General features: G+C 37.5%; 1 protein-coding gene across 1 annotated transcript in view; it reads right to left on the bottom strand.

The window, feature by feature from the left end:
• CDH12 (cadherin 12) overlaps positions 1–12,641 on the bottom strand; it is an 896,151-nt gene that overhangs the window by 837,917 nt on the left and 45,593 nt on the right. The window lies entirely within an intron of this gene.

Here is a 12,641-nt window from a genome sequence, read left to right on the forward strand (position 1 = left end):
TCTCAAAGAATTGCCTTGCTGAAGGTATCATGTAAAGATTCCATCTGCAGAGATCTCATGGTAGATGTCTCAGTAGTGACACACCTCCTGTGGAATTGCTTGCTATATTCATCTTCTTTTAATGATTTCATAATCCCTTGTGTGTGGAGTCTGGGCGACTGAATGGAGCAAGCAGATTGCTTAATGGCCAGATGCCCTTCCTGTTGCCAATGCAGAGTTTTGTTTAGCAGTTATATTCTCGTTGTGCATTTACCCAGGATTGAACTCACAGCCTCCTGATTGTGAGGTAAGAGTTCCATCTCTAAGCCACTGCACCACTCAATAACTTGCTACATGCATGCATACAAACATGAACTACCAATTTCCTGCTGAGATTCCACAAAAACTTGATAATGGGTCAGGAAGAAAGCACTGAAGTGCTTGGGATCTAACCCTATTTGTGATCTGTTCCTGCTGGATTGTCTTATGATGGTTGAGGTTGTTTTCTATTTGTTCTTTTGGTTTTCATCCTTATTTTGGCTGCATACTGTTTTGGGTCATTTGGAACGGAACAATAGACATGTTAGTATTCAATGGTATAAAAATCAGGTAGATAAATTTAAGAAAACATAAATAATTGAATGGTGTCTGCATCTTTTAGGTGAAATGAAGGATTATGTTATCCAAACTGAAAGTATCTTGGGAGAATGAAATTGCTGTGTTTTATTTTGTTGGTTGGTTTGTTTTTAATCAGTGATCTACATTTTCACCTTGTGAAACATTGTGACAAATGATATTGGTGAAAACAAAAAATAATTTTGTGAATGAATGTATATAGAAAAAGTTCTTCAGGTATAAAAATAGCAGAATCCTTGAAGTTGGTGGCTGAAAATCCTAAACTTTACAACATTTTGTCATATACTATTACTATCCTCTTTTGCCACTTATGGCAATCTCAAGAAAGTAATCTCAGCTGAGCTATCCAATTATTAGATATTTGTGTTCAATTGAAAGATTGGTTCTCTAGTGTCAAAAAGACAACACTGAAGGCATAACCAAAGCCGGTTCTAATATGTAATATTTTAATGAATTCTTGAGAGAGATATAAACACACACTGACCTAGTAAAAGCATCCTATTTTAATGATCTTGCCATCCAGAATATGCTATCACAAAAATAGTTTGTGTTATGGCTGCATGGTTTGGAAGTCAAGCTTGTTAAATTGTGAATAATAAATATATATTTTATTTACAATGATGTAAAATGGAAAGTTCTTTCAGTATGTATAGGCAGGTACAACTTCATTCCAATTGTATAAGGCAGCTTTAAGATAACAAAAAAGTGGACTAGTTTTGAGTAACTCATATGGATGATAAAAACGTGCTTGGCTACTTAAAAGGACAATCAGGAAGCAGCAATCTCCTTGTGGGATGGTTCAAAAGAGGAAAGACCGCAGCAGAAGTTTGACCATGATAATATGATTACAATTTTCTTCTTTTGACAATTCATCCAGTGGACTTACTATACATATCATTAAATGTTGCTAATGTTTATTTACTTATGTTATTTATTAACGTTTACAATACTTTATGTAAGCATAAAGTGTTCTGGATATGATCACTGCACAGCTTAAGGGGGTTATTGAATGAGAGGCATCTCAATTATCCTTTCTGCTCAACTGGTTTTTATGTTTGCTTTTCTTCTGTATGCAGGTTTTAATTTTAACCCCCCAGCACCACCACCTGAGCTTATCAAATAAATGCATAAACAAATAATCAAGTACAGTACAATTAAACTGAACAAAAACTAAGAATTAAGAGAAAAGAAAAATACTTATTTAAACCTAGAAGAGGTTGTGTTAGTTTATAAAGAGTGATTCTCTGCTTACAATTAAGCAATTTGCACATTGCTTACATTAGCCCCAAGATAGCGTGATAAGGTTTTCCATACCTATGTCATTTGAATATAAGATATTGGCTATTTTTAAACAGAGCATTACCTGAGAAGCTGTATTTGTCTTCCTTCTTCCATTAACTCTGTTCTACCTTACCCTTTTAATTGTTTTAATGTGGATGAAATCTAGAGATCTCTTGAGTTTGAGATAATGAAATTGCAAATAGCTTCAGTCATTGAAAAACTATTTCTGAGCCCTGAAAAAAAAGTTGCATATACCTCCATCTCTACTTGACAAGAAGAAAGACAAGAAGAGACACAGATCTGGTAAAAGACCATTTCAATGGTATGGGTCTGGATATGTGAAATAATACTTCTATTTGGAAAATCTCTTGGGAGCTCATTAAAGTATTTGACAAGTGCAATGCCATAAAACAGGCCGCCACTTTTTTTTTCCTTAAAGAGACAGGTCTCTTTTCTTATTAAAGATAAACATATGAAAAGTTATTAAAGAATTGTAATACAATAAAACATTTTTAACAGAAACAACAAATCTGAACACTTTAACTTTTTAGACAATGCTAGAGGATACCGGCTGATTCATTGGAATTGGATGATAATATTGATGCCATCCAATTCCCAAGTTTTGCATGACCTTCCCCAGCAGTTTCATGCAGATGTTAAGCAGTATGTGGGACAAAATTGTACTCTGGGACAACAAAAGTAAGTAATCAAATTGAGGATCTGTGGTCCTCTAGCATCATACTCCAAAGTGGACTGACAAGAAACAATGAAAAGAAGACACTTTGAAGGACATAGCAATCATCAAACTCATCAAGAATCTTGGAGAATTAGCATGTTCCACTATTTTCCAATCTATTCCAATCTATTTTGTGGCATAAGTCATCCATCAAAGCAATCAAAACAGTGTCAGTGAACATTACAGATGAAACCACATTTGAAAATATTCAAATAACCAGTATCATCCAGATGTTTCTGGAATTGCTGCTACCTTCTCAATTGTCTTTCCCAGAAATGTTTGACAAAATTTATGTCTTTATCTTTTCTTAGATGTTCATTGATTAATACTATGTTTACATTACTAGACAGTACTGAAATATTAATCAAAATGCTTTAGAACCAGAGACAGTCTTAGATTTATTTTGCAGCTTTAATAGATGATTTATGCTAGAGTGTTTATAAAGATATAAGACCCATTGTTTTCAGTGGTTCATCTGCGAGCTGACAGCCTGGAATCAAATAGAGCTCTTTTTATAACCCTAAGAGTTTCTGAGTCTATTAATATGCTAGTAGTGGAACCTTAAACCTTGACTCTTCTGAACTATCACATACCATGTACACTACTGTATCTAGCTGGAAGAAATATATTTAAGTCAGGGAATATACTTCTTCATTTAATGTGTGTTAGGAAGGGGGGGGGGGCTAGGGAGAGCTTGGACAGTGGGACTTGTGAGACTTCAGTTTACTTCAAGCAGTTTCCTTGATGTTTCCCATGATACTGCCCTTCATAGATTATCTTGTTGCATAAGTATATCAGCCCTCTGTTCCTTAAAAAGTGTACCCAGGATTGCTATCTGCAATGCTGCGTATTGGCAGTTGATAGGTAATCTAATAGTAGCTGCAAGAATGTTTTATTTGGTTTCTCTCTTTCTTTTATCATAAGCTACATTTATTATGCTACTACTGACATGGATTAACAAGTTGATGATGTTTGTCCATTGTGTTTGAAAAAGACATTGACATTTAACAAGTTGTGGGCTGTCGATGATTAGTGATGGGCGAACCCAACGGTGTTTGGTTTCGGCAAGTTCAGCCGAATTTTACGCAAAATTTGGCCGAACCCAAACCAAACCCGAATGGGGAATCCCATGAAGAGATTCCGGGGGCAGAGATTTGACGTCACTGGAAGGTTGCTATGGAATCCAGGAAGTGATCACCTTGGTGTCCTTAGCAACCTGCAGGTGATGTCAAAGCTCCGAACGCTGAACATGACCCCGAACTTTGCCCGAACTTTAGAAAAATTTCGGGTTCGTGTTTGGCATACCAAACACCGCAAAATTCGGTATGGACCTGAATTGTGTGGGTTCAGTTCGCCCATCACTATCCATGATCTGTCCACAGGTGGCTGGTAAAGCCTATATGGGCACAAAAAGTTCTGCCACGTTGGTCAGATCTGTGTTGGCACCATTATTGCAGCATTTGCAGCTCTGGATTTGCCGAGTGCTCACTTCTCTTCTGCTAGGATTGTTCTTCTGTCCTGAGATGTCTGGCAGCCTTGGTGGATCAGCATGTACCATGTTGATTGATCTTGTGCCAGGGTTTCCCTGGAGGTGGTGTCAATATCAACAGACTTGAAGGAGGCTTTCAATGTGTCTTTGTATTGCTTCCCTTGTCCCTTGTGTGATTGCTTTCCTTTAGACAGTTCACCATAGAGGAGCTGTTTAGGAGTGCAATGTAGTAAGGCATCCTTGCAGCATGGCTTGCCCAGCCTGTCTGGGTTTTCATCAGCAGGGTGTGAATTGATGACAGGCCTGCTCTGGAGAGGGTTTATGTGTCTGTCACCTTATCGGGCCACCCGATCCTCAAAATTCTATGGAGTAGGTCATGGAGAAATGGTTCAATTGCCTAGCATGTCTCCTCTATACAGCCCAAGTCTCACTGGCATACATTAGGGTAGTTAGTACTACTTCTCAGTAGACTTTGAGCTTTGTAGCAAGGTTTATTCCATGACAGTCCCACATATGTGGGTCAATAATCTGCAAATGCAGAGCTTGCCTTGGCAATTCTGCAGTTGACCTCAATATCAGTTGGGAGAAGGTGCTGCCAAGGTATGTAAATTGGTCCATTGCTTGTAGCTTTTGTCCCTTCACTGTGATGGTGGGCTCTTGGTATTTGGCTTTCAGAGCTGGCTGTTGCATCACTTTGGTCTTCTTTATGTTGATAAGGTGACCAAAGTTGTCTCATGCTGCTGCAAATTTGTCCACACTGGCTTGCATTTCCTGCTCTGATCCAGCATTTAGGGCATAGTCATCAGCAAAGTCATGTAACACAGTCTCCTTTATCTTGGTGACAGCCTGGAGTCTTCGCAGGTTGAACAGTTTTCCATCGATCCTATATCTCAAACTAACTCCCAAGGAACTGTTTTTGAAGGTATCTAATAGTATGGCTGAAAATAATGCTGAACAAGATCAGTGCCAACATACACCCTTGCTTGATGATGTTTGTAACAGGAAAGGTCTCTGAAGCTTCTCCATTGTCCAGAACATTAGCCATCATGCCATCGTGAAACTGATGTACTATCAGGATTAAATTATCAGGGCACCCAAATTTTGACATGATGCGCCACAGACCTTCATGACCAAATTCTTAGTGAGATCCATGAAGGTGGTGTACAATTCACAATTCTGCTCTTGACACTTCTTTTGGAGCTGCCGGGCTGCAAATATCATGTCTACAGTGCCACACTCTTTGCAGAAACTGTACTGTGCCTCAAGTAATAAACCCTGTTCCAGATGGTCAGTCAGGCGATTCAGCAACACTTGTGCAAGGATCTTGCCTGCAATGGAAAGCAGTGATATTTCTCTATAATTATCACAGACTTGTCAATTCCCTCTTGTAGATGTGTATGATGGACACATCATTCAGTTCCTAACAAGATGCACTACAAATAACACACTATCTAGATCACAAACTCACCAAGAATTCTAAACATAATTTTTAATCTATATCCTTGCTCCCTATTAGGTTGCCATCTGCCCCTTGTTTATTGTTCACCATAACCTATATTCATCCTACAAATATAAGCATGGTCACTAGTAGTGATGGGCAAACCCAACAGTGTTTGGGTTTGGCAAGTTTGGACAAACTTTATGCAAAATTCAGACGAACCCGAACCAAACCCGAACTCAAATGGGGAATCCCTCCCACGAAGAGATTCCGGGGGCGGAGCTTTGACATCACCGGCAGGTTGCTAAGGATGCCAATGAACCCACACAATGCCTGGATTCCATGGGAGGGATTCCCCAGCTCCTTCAAAGGGAGGTCTTCACATAAAAATAAACATTGTTATTTTTACGTGAAAGAACCACCCTTTGCTTGCAGAGCCTCTGCGGTGTCCTTTTTCGTAAAAATAACAATGTTTATTTTTACGTTAAGACCTCCCTTTGAAGGAGCTGGGGAATCCCTCCCATGAAGAGATTCCAGGGGCGGAGCTTTTACATCACTGGCAGGTTGTTAAGGACACCAAGGTGATCACCTTGGCGTCCTTAGCAACCTGCCGGTGACGTCAAAGCTCAGAACGCCGAACATGACCCTGAACTTTGCCCAAAGTTTGAAAAAATTTTGGGTTTGTTTTTGGCATACCAAACACCACAAAATTCGGTACGGACTCGAATTGTGTGGGTTCGGTTCGCCCATCACTAGTCACTAGCCTTAAAAACTACTATATTTAACAGGAGAGCTTCACAGCTTGCAAGAATAGTTGGTGTGCTATACAATAAGGGCTTTGTCACTTCTGAATCTCAAACAATCTAACAGACACATTAATGAGGATGGGGGAAAAGCTGATATATATTGCAATATAATTTTCATTATTTCCAAGGCATTATGGCTTCCCAACACATCCAGAAACATCCCAATAGAGAAGATTCCTACTGTAATTTAAATAGGAATAAAAGCAGAATCCAGAATTGCATGCAGTTTTGCTGACCACATTTTCTCGCTCAAGATTCATCATTGAAGGGAGACAAAATAACTGCACTTCCTTCCCGCTATTGCACAAGGTTTACCATTAGATTATCAACTTTCTTCTCATCTAGCCTGACATTTCAGCTTTCAGCACTCTAAAGCAATTTCATTATTTTGCTTAGATAGCTGAATTCAGGTTTTGCAATGTTAGAAAGCCGCTTATCTTGCTGCAGAGTTCATTGATCACATATTAATATACCAGACCTATAAAATCTGAGGCTTCAGGGCTATACAATGCTCTCTTAAGCCTGGAGCATAGTCCTCAGAGCCTATTAACACATGTTGCTAAATTCTATTTTTTAATGTAACAGAAGGGGAAAATTACTAAATACAAGACTAAAGAGTAATCAGATTGATTTTAATTAAATTGAATTGTACAAAAGATAAAAATCAAATTAAGTTTTATCCTGACCCTAATCATTACTTTTGAGAACAAAGCCCAGGCACGCAGCCCTAAGGTTAAGTGTGCTTCTTGGGATGAAAAGAAAGTGTACACTTCTGTATTAAATTAAGAAATAAATTTCCAAATATATTTTTTATTCTTCTTTCATGCTTTCCTATAGTCTACCGGTGTAGCTCACTTGCTGATTGATTGTACAGTTGGATGAATTTTATAGAAAAGCAAATGCTCTTGTGGAGGATGGTGTATCAAATTTCGTATAAATTGCAGCAGGGACTTTCAATTGTATTTCTTTCAATTCTAGCGGGAGGGGCAGATTATGCTTAGTTGTTTGGGGATGGAACACAATAAAGATTTAGCAATAAAAACCACAGCGGCAGGGAAATGCCTGTGCCAAATAGCTACGCTGAAGAGGATGAAAAAGGAAAGAGTATTTTACAAAATTATTATGTTTTCTCCTGGACTTTGATGGGGCTGTGACTACAGGGATGAAGGCGGAAATATAAGGAAATGGCTGTGGCCTTTTTCATATATAAAATGCATCCATTGCTAATATAAGGCCAGCTCAGGCACACAGTCTTTGCACAATTTCCCTGCATGGGAGGTGAGCAACAATCAGGTAGAGTGGGTAGTAAAATTAAGGATTTATTTCATTCTTTTCTTCCTTTTGTATCCTAAGACATTGTGATATGGGTAACCTGATTCTAATGGTTTGATTTCAGCAAAGATTAGGGAAGATAAAAATATGGTAGTAGGTAGGATCAGTGAATGGTTATGTTTGTTTTTATTGTTATATCTGGGGTTTTTTATTGCTGGGTTATAAGCTGCCTGGAGTTTGCTTTTAAGATGGGCAGCAATACAAATTTTTTGAATAAATCTATTGATTGCTATATCCTGTATCATCTCTCTGCCTCATCATGAAGTTGTTTTTTAAAGTTGTTTATTTAGCAGACAGCATTTTGGTGTCTGCTAATTTTAGCAGCATAGTGCTAAAGGAAACAAATTACCGCATTTTTTAGAGTATAAGATGCACCAGAGTATAAGCCTCAACTTAGTTTTTGGGAAGGAAAATAGGGAAAAGAATCTGCTTACCAGATATTCATCTGGCTAGCATTCTTAGTCTGGTCAGTTTCAGCACATTAATTTATCCCCTGGTTAGGGCTTTTAAAAAACTTTATTCAGAGAGAGTAACAATGTAAGAGCTTGCAAGCTAATAAGAGTTGGGAACATCATTAGCACCTGGTTAGCGCTGGAAATAATAATAATAATAATAATAATAATAATAATAATAATAATAATAATTATTATTATTATTATTATTATTATTAATTAGATTTGTATGCCGCCTCTCTCCGAAGACTCGGGGCGGCTCACAACAACAATAACAATACAATATAATACAAATCTAATATTAAAAAGAACAAGTTAAAACCCATTATTACTAAAAACAATTAATGCTACACAATTACACCACACTCAAATGCTACAAGTCAGAAGGGGGGATTAGTCCCCCCATGGCTGGCAACATAAATGGGTCTTCAACATCTTGCGGAAGGCGAGGAGGGTGGGGGCAGTTTGAATCTCCAGGGGGAGTTGATTCCAGAGGGCCGGGGCCGCCACAGAGAAGGCTCTTTCCCTAGGTCCCACCAGACGACATTGTTTAGTCGATGGGACCTGGAGAAGGCCAACTCTGTAGGACCTAAAATAACAATTTGGAGCAAGTAGAATAATGAAAAAAAACCCTGCAAAGATTTAGGGATTGGAAAAAATTGTTTGCAAGGAGTAACAAGGAAAGAGCTTGCAAGCCGGTAAGAGCTGGAACATTGTTAGCACCTGGTTACGGCTGGAAAGAAACTTATTTGGAGCAAGCTAGAGCAATGGGAGAAAAAACCTGCAAAGACTTAGGGCTTGGACAACATTCTTCACAGAAAATAACAATGAAAGAACCTACAAACCAAGAGCTGAGAAGATTGTTAGCATCCAGTTAGGGCTTGGGGAAAAGCTTCAAAAAAGCCACATTCAGAATATAAGATGCACCCAAATTTTCAGCCTCTTTTAGGGAGGGAAAAAGTGTATCTTATACTCCAAAAAATACAGTAGCTACAGAGAATTTGGGGAAGCCCAGAATTGGGGCTCAGCAGACTCCCCCTCCCCCAGCATTATTCTACTTCCACATTCTTTCATTTAATAAAGGATGCTTTAATTTTACTTTCAATATTTTTGATTGGCTGGTCTAAGATTTGTTTTGAGACCACAGACACCCACTGTGCTCTATGGTTGGGCCAAATTGTGATTTATTTATTTGTTTTAATAAACTTTATTAATTTTAAATTTAAAAAGACATACAAACTTACAAACATTTAAACACATGTTAGGGGTTACAATTACCCCTCTTTTCTTGAAGTCAATTTTTAATGCAGAAAAAAGGATAAAATCTTAAATCTTTAAATCAAACTAATATTCTAATTGAAAAGAAGAACTATTGTTTACATATTCTAATAGACATAAAGTTAAATTGATAAAATAAAAAAGTCAACAACACTAAAAACACCAAAAAATATCAATAACATTTAATTATATTCATACCGTTCTCATTACCTTATTTTCAACTTTATTCTTATCTATCCATGTATAAACTTTATCCCAAATAATATAAAAGTCAGATTCTTCTTGATCATTCAGCCTTCTCGTCATCATATCCAGGGCCAAATTGTGATTTTTATATTCTCTCCATATGAAACCTGAAGAATTAACTGCCTCTGGAATGCGTGTCCCATACTGTCCTTGATTATTATTTTTTGCTCCTTCTTGCCTCAGTCACACTGAAAAGGGTCTGTTTCAGATTGTATACTTTCTAACCCCATTAAAAAGATAAGACATCACAAATTTCCAACACAGTATTTGGGAAATAATTTCACAGTCAATTAGCCTTGCTGAGCTCCGCTTCATTTTGTGCAACATCATTCTTTCTTTTTAAAAAAGTTACTTTATTTCTGTATCACATTTCCTGGAATTATATGCAATGAAAAAAAATAGGGAAATGATTGTTTTGTTTTGCCTTTTATTGGCAATGCTGTAAAAAAAAAAAAAAAGCCTTCCTACAAGTTTGTCTTTATCCACACCCAGCAAACCTAAAATTCAGAAACATGGGAAATTCAAATGCATTTTTCCCAATATACTCCCCTTTTAATTTGCACACAGCTGAATTGTGATTTTCTCCCATTACCATCTTTGTTATACACTATTCCATTTGATTTTATTGCTGTTTGAAAAGCTCATAAAAAGACTGTATCAAGAACAGGGGCACAGAGTACAATATCTTACAGAAAACAGGTTTTAGTCTATTTGATATTTCTTGCTTCATCAGAATACATATTATAAGTGATAAAGTGCAAGTTCAGATTCAACAATTCCCCCCCCCCATCCAGCAGAACCAGTGGTGTATGAACTAATTATTATTATTATTATTATTATTATTATTATTATTATTATTATTATTATTATTTTGCTCCAAAGGCTCCAATGATACACCAATGGAATTATTTTTCCATAAGCTTGGATCTATAAGTCCTGGCATTTCACAATTTTTTTCCAATTGTTTTTCTTTAATGCTAGCATCATTCAGTATAGCAACATCAATGAGCCATGCATTCTTCTTTTCTTTCAATAACTCTCAAATCGGTCACCTTATGAACAAAATGCCTGTCTGTTTGGATTTTAAAATCGCCTAAGATGTTAGCCCACTTACTTCCAAAAACCTTCTCAATTTGATAGTCTCAGTAGTTTTTCCTACATGCAAATCCAAACCTCTGACAAAGTTTCCAATGAATAATTCTGGTTACTTGGTCATAACACTGCTTTGATCAGTTTATTAAACCTTTGCTGCATCAAATGGCAATTGTTTCATCCTTTTTACTAGAAAAGTAACCTTTGCTGTAGCACGCAATTAGTTGGCAACTCCATGTGCTTTTTTTAAAATCAACTTTTGCTTCTGTTTTTTTCAAGTATTGACCATAAATTGACTTGTATTTCCAAATAATAAATTGGTTTCCAATTGTTTGTGTTTTCTGTATTCAACTGTCAATTTGCTAGCTTGAAGGATGCCTAGTTATTTATAGGGATCATCTTTATCCATCTCTTGATGCTATTTTCATAGGTGCATCTAGATTCCTTCAGTTTTTATTATTTTTCCTCTGTTGATGTTGAAGGTAGCACATTTGTCCAGTGGAAATTCCATATCTTGGATATGCAATATCTTGACTGCATATACTGCACTGTTGAACAGGGATTCTATTTCAAATGATGTCTTTCCATATAGCTTCATATTATCCATATAAAGATGGAAAGATAGCTTGGCAGAAGCCTTCCCTGGACCTAGCCGTGCTTAATAACTATCGTCCAGTCTCCAACCTTCCCTTTATGGGGAAGGTTGTTGAGAAGGTGGTGTCCCTCCAGCTCCAGCAGTCCTTGGAAGAAGCCGATTATCTAGGCCCTTAGCAGTCAGGATACAGGCCCGGCTACAGCACAGAAACTGCTTTGGTCGCATTGATGGACGATCTCTGGCGGGCCAGGGCCAGGGGCTTGTCCTCTGTCCTGGTGCTTCTTGACCTCTCAGCGGCTTTTGATACCATTGACCATGGTATCCTTCTGCGCCAGCTGGAGGGGTTGGGAGTGGGGGGCTGTGGATCGATGAAATTCTAGAGATAACCATAGAAAAAAGTCCAGAATGTTTCCTATTAGGGATTATACACCAACAACTTAACCAACACCATATTTATTTGATTATTCATATTACTACCGCAGCAAGACTAGCTTTTGCTCAAACGTGGAAAAAAAGCAGAAATCACCCAAGACGAATTGGTATTAGAAAAAATAACTCAATGTGCAGAAATGTCTAAACTGACCCTACAAATTAAAGGCAAAGAAGATCACAATTTTATGATTGTTGGAATTTACTCTACCACTGGTTAGAAAAAAGAAAAAATCCTTGCTAATTACAATATGAACATGTAATATATATATATATATATATATATATATATATATATATATATATATGTTTTTCTTATGTCGGATCACCCTGGTATATTTAAGGAACGTCACAGCTCCTTTTTGCCTCTAGGCCCAACCCAGGACCACTACAAGGCAGTTAATATATTTATAGCCGACAACTATATTCTGTACCCTCCCTGGTACAGAGCTGGAAGGATTCAGATCGAATAGCTCTAACTGCTAGTTCTCTGCTTTACAATGCAGAGTTCACCAGATCGAATCCCAGTAAAAGAAAGGGGTGTGGCTAGCTGATGAGGCCTAATAAGGCCGAAATGGGACCATCCTAGTCTCCCTTAATTTTAAAATTCCAGCTGAAAACATTTTAACATATATATATATATATATATATATATATATATATATATATATATATATATATATATTTCTGGCGACGTTTCGATGAGGTCCCACTCGTCATCTTCAGGCTGGTGCTTCTGTCCTTGTTGTAGGGCGAACACAGCGAGACCTGAGCTGCCCTGCCAAGCCACATATATTGGACAAACTAAGAGTAAATGCACATGTTGCAGAACATAAGAATGCATTAAAGAAA

This window comes from Erythrolamprus reginae, chromosome 3 (assembly GCF_031021105.1).
Source record: "Erythrolamprus reginae isolate rEryReg1 chromosome 3, rEryReg1.hap1, whole genome shotgun sequence".
Classification (NCBI taxonomy): Eukaryota; Metazoa; Chordata; class Lepidosauria; order Squamata; family Dipsadidae; genus Erythrolamprus; species Erythrolamprus reginae.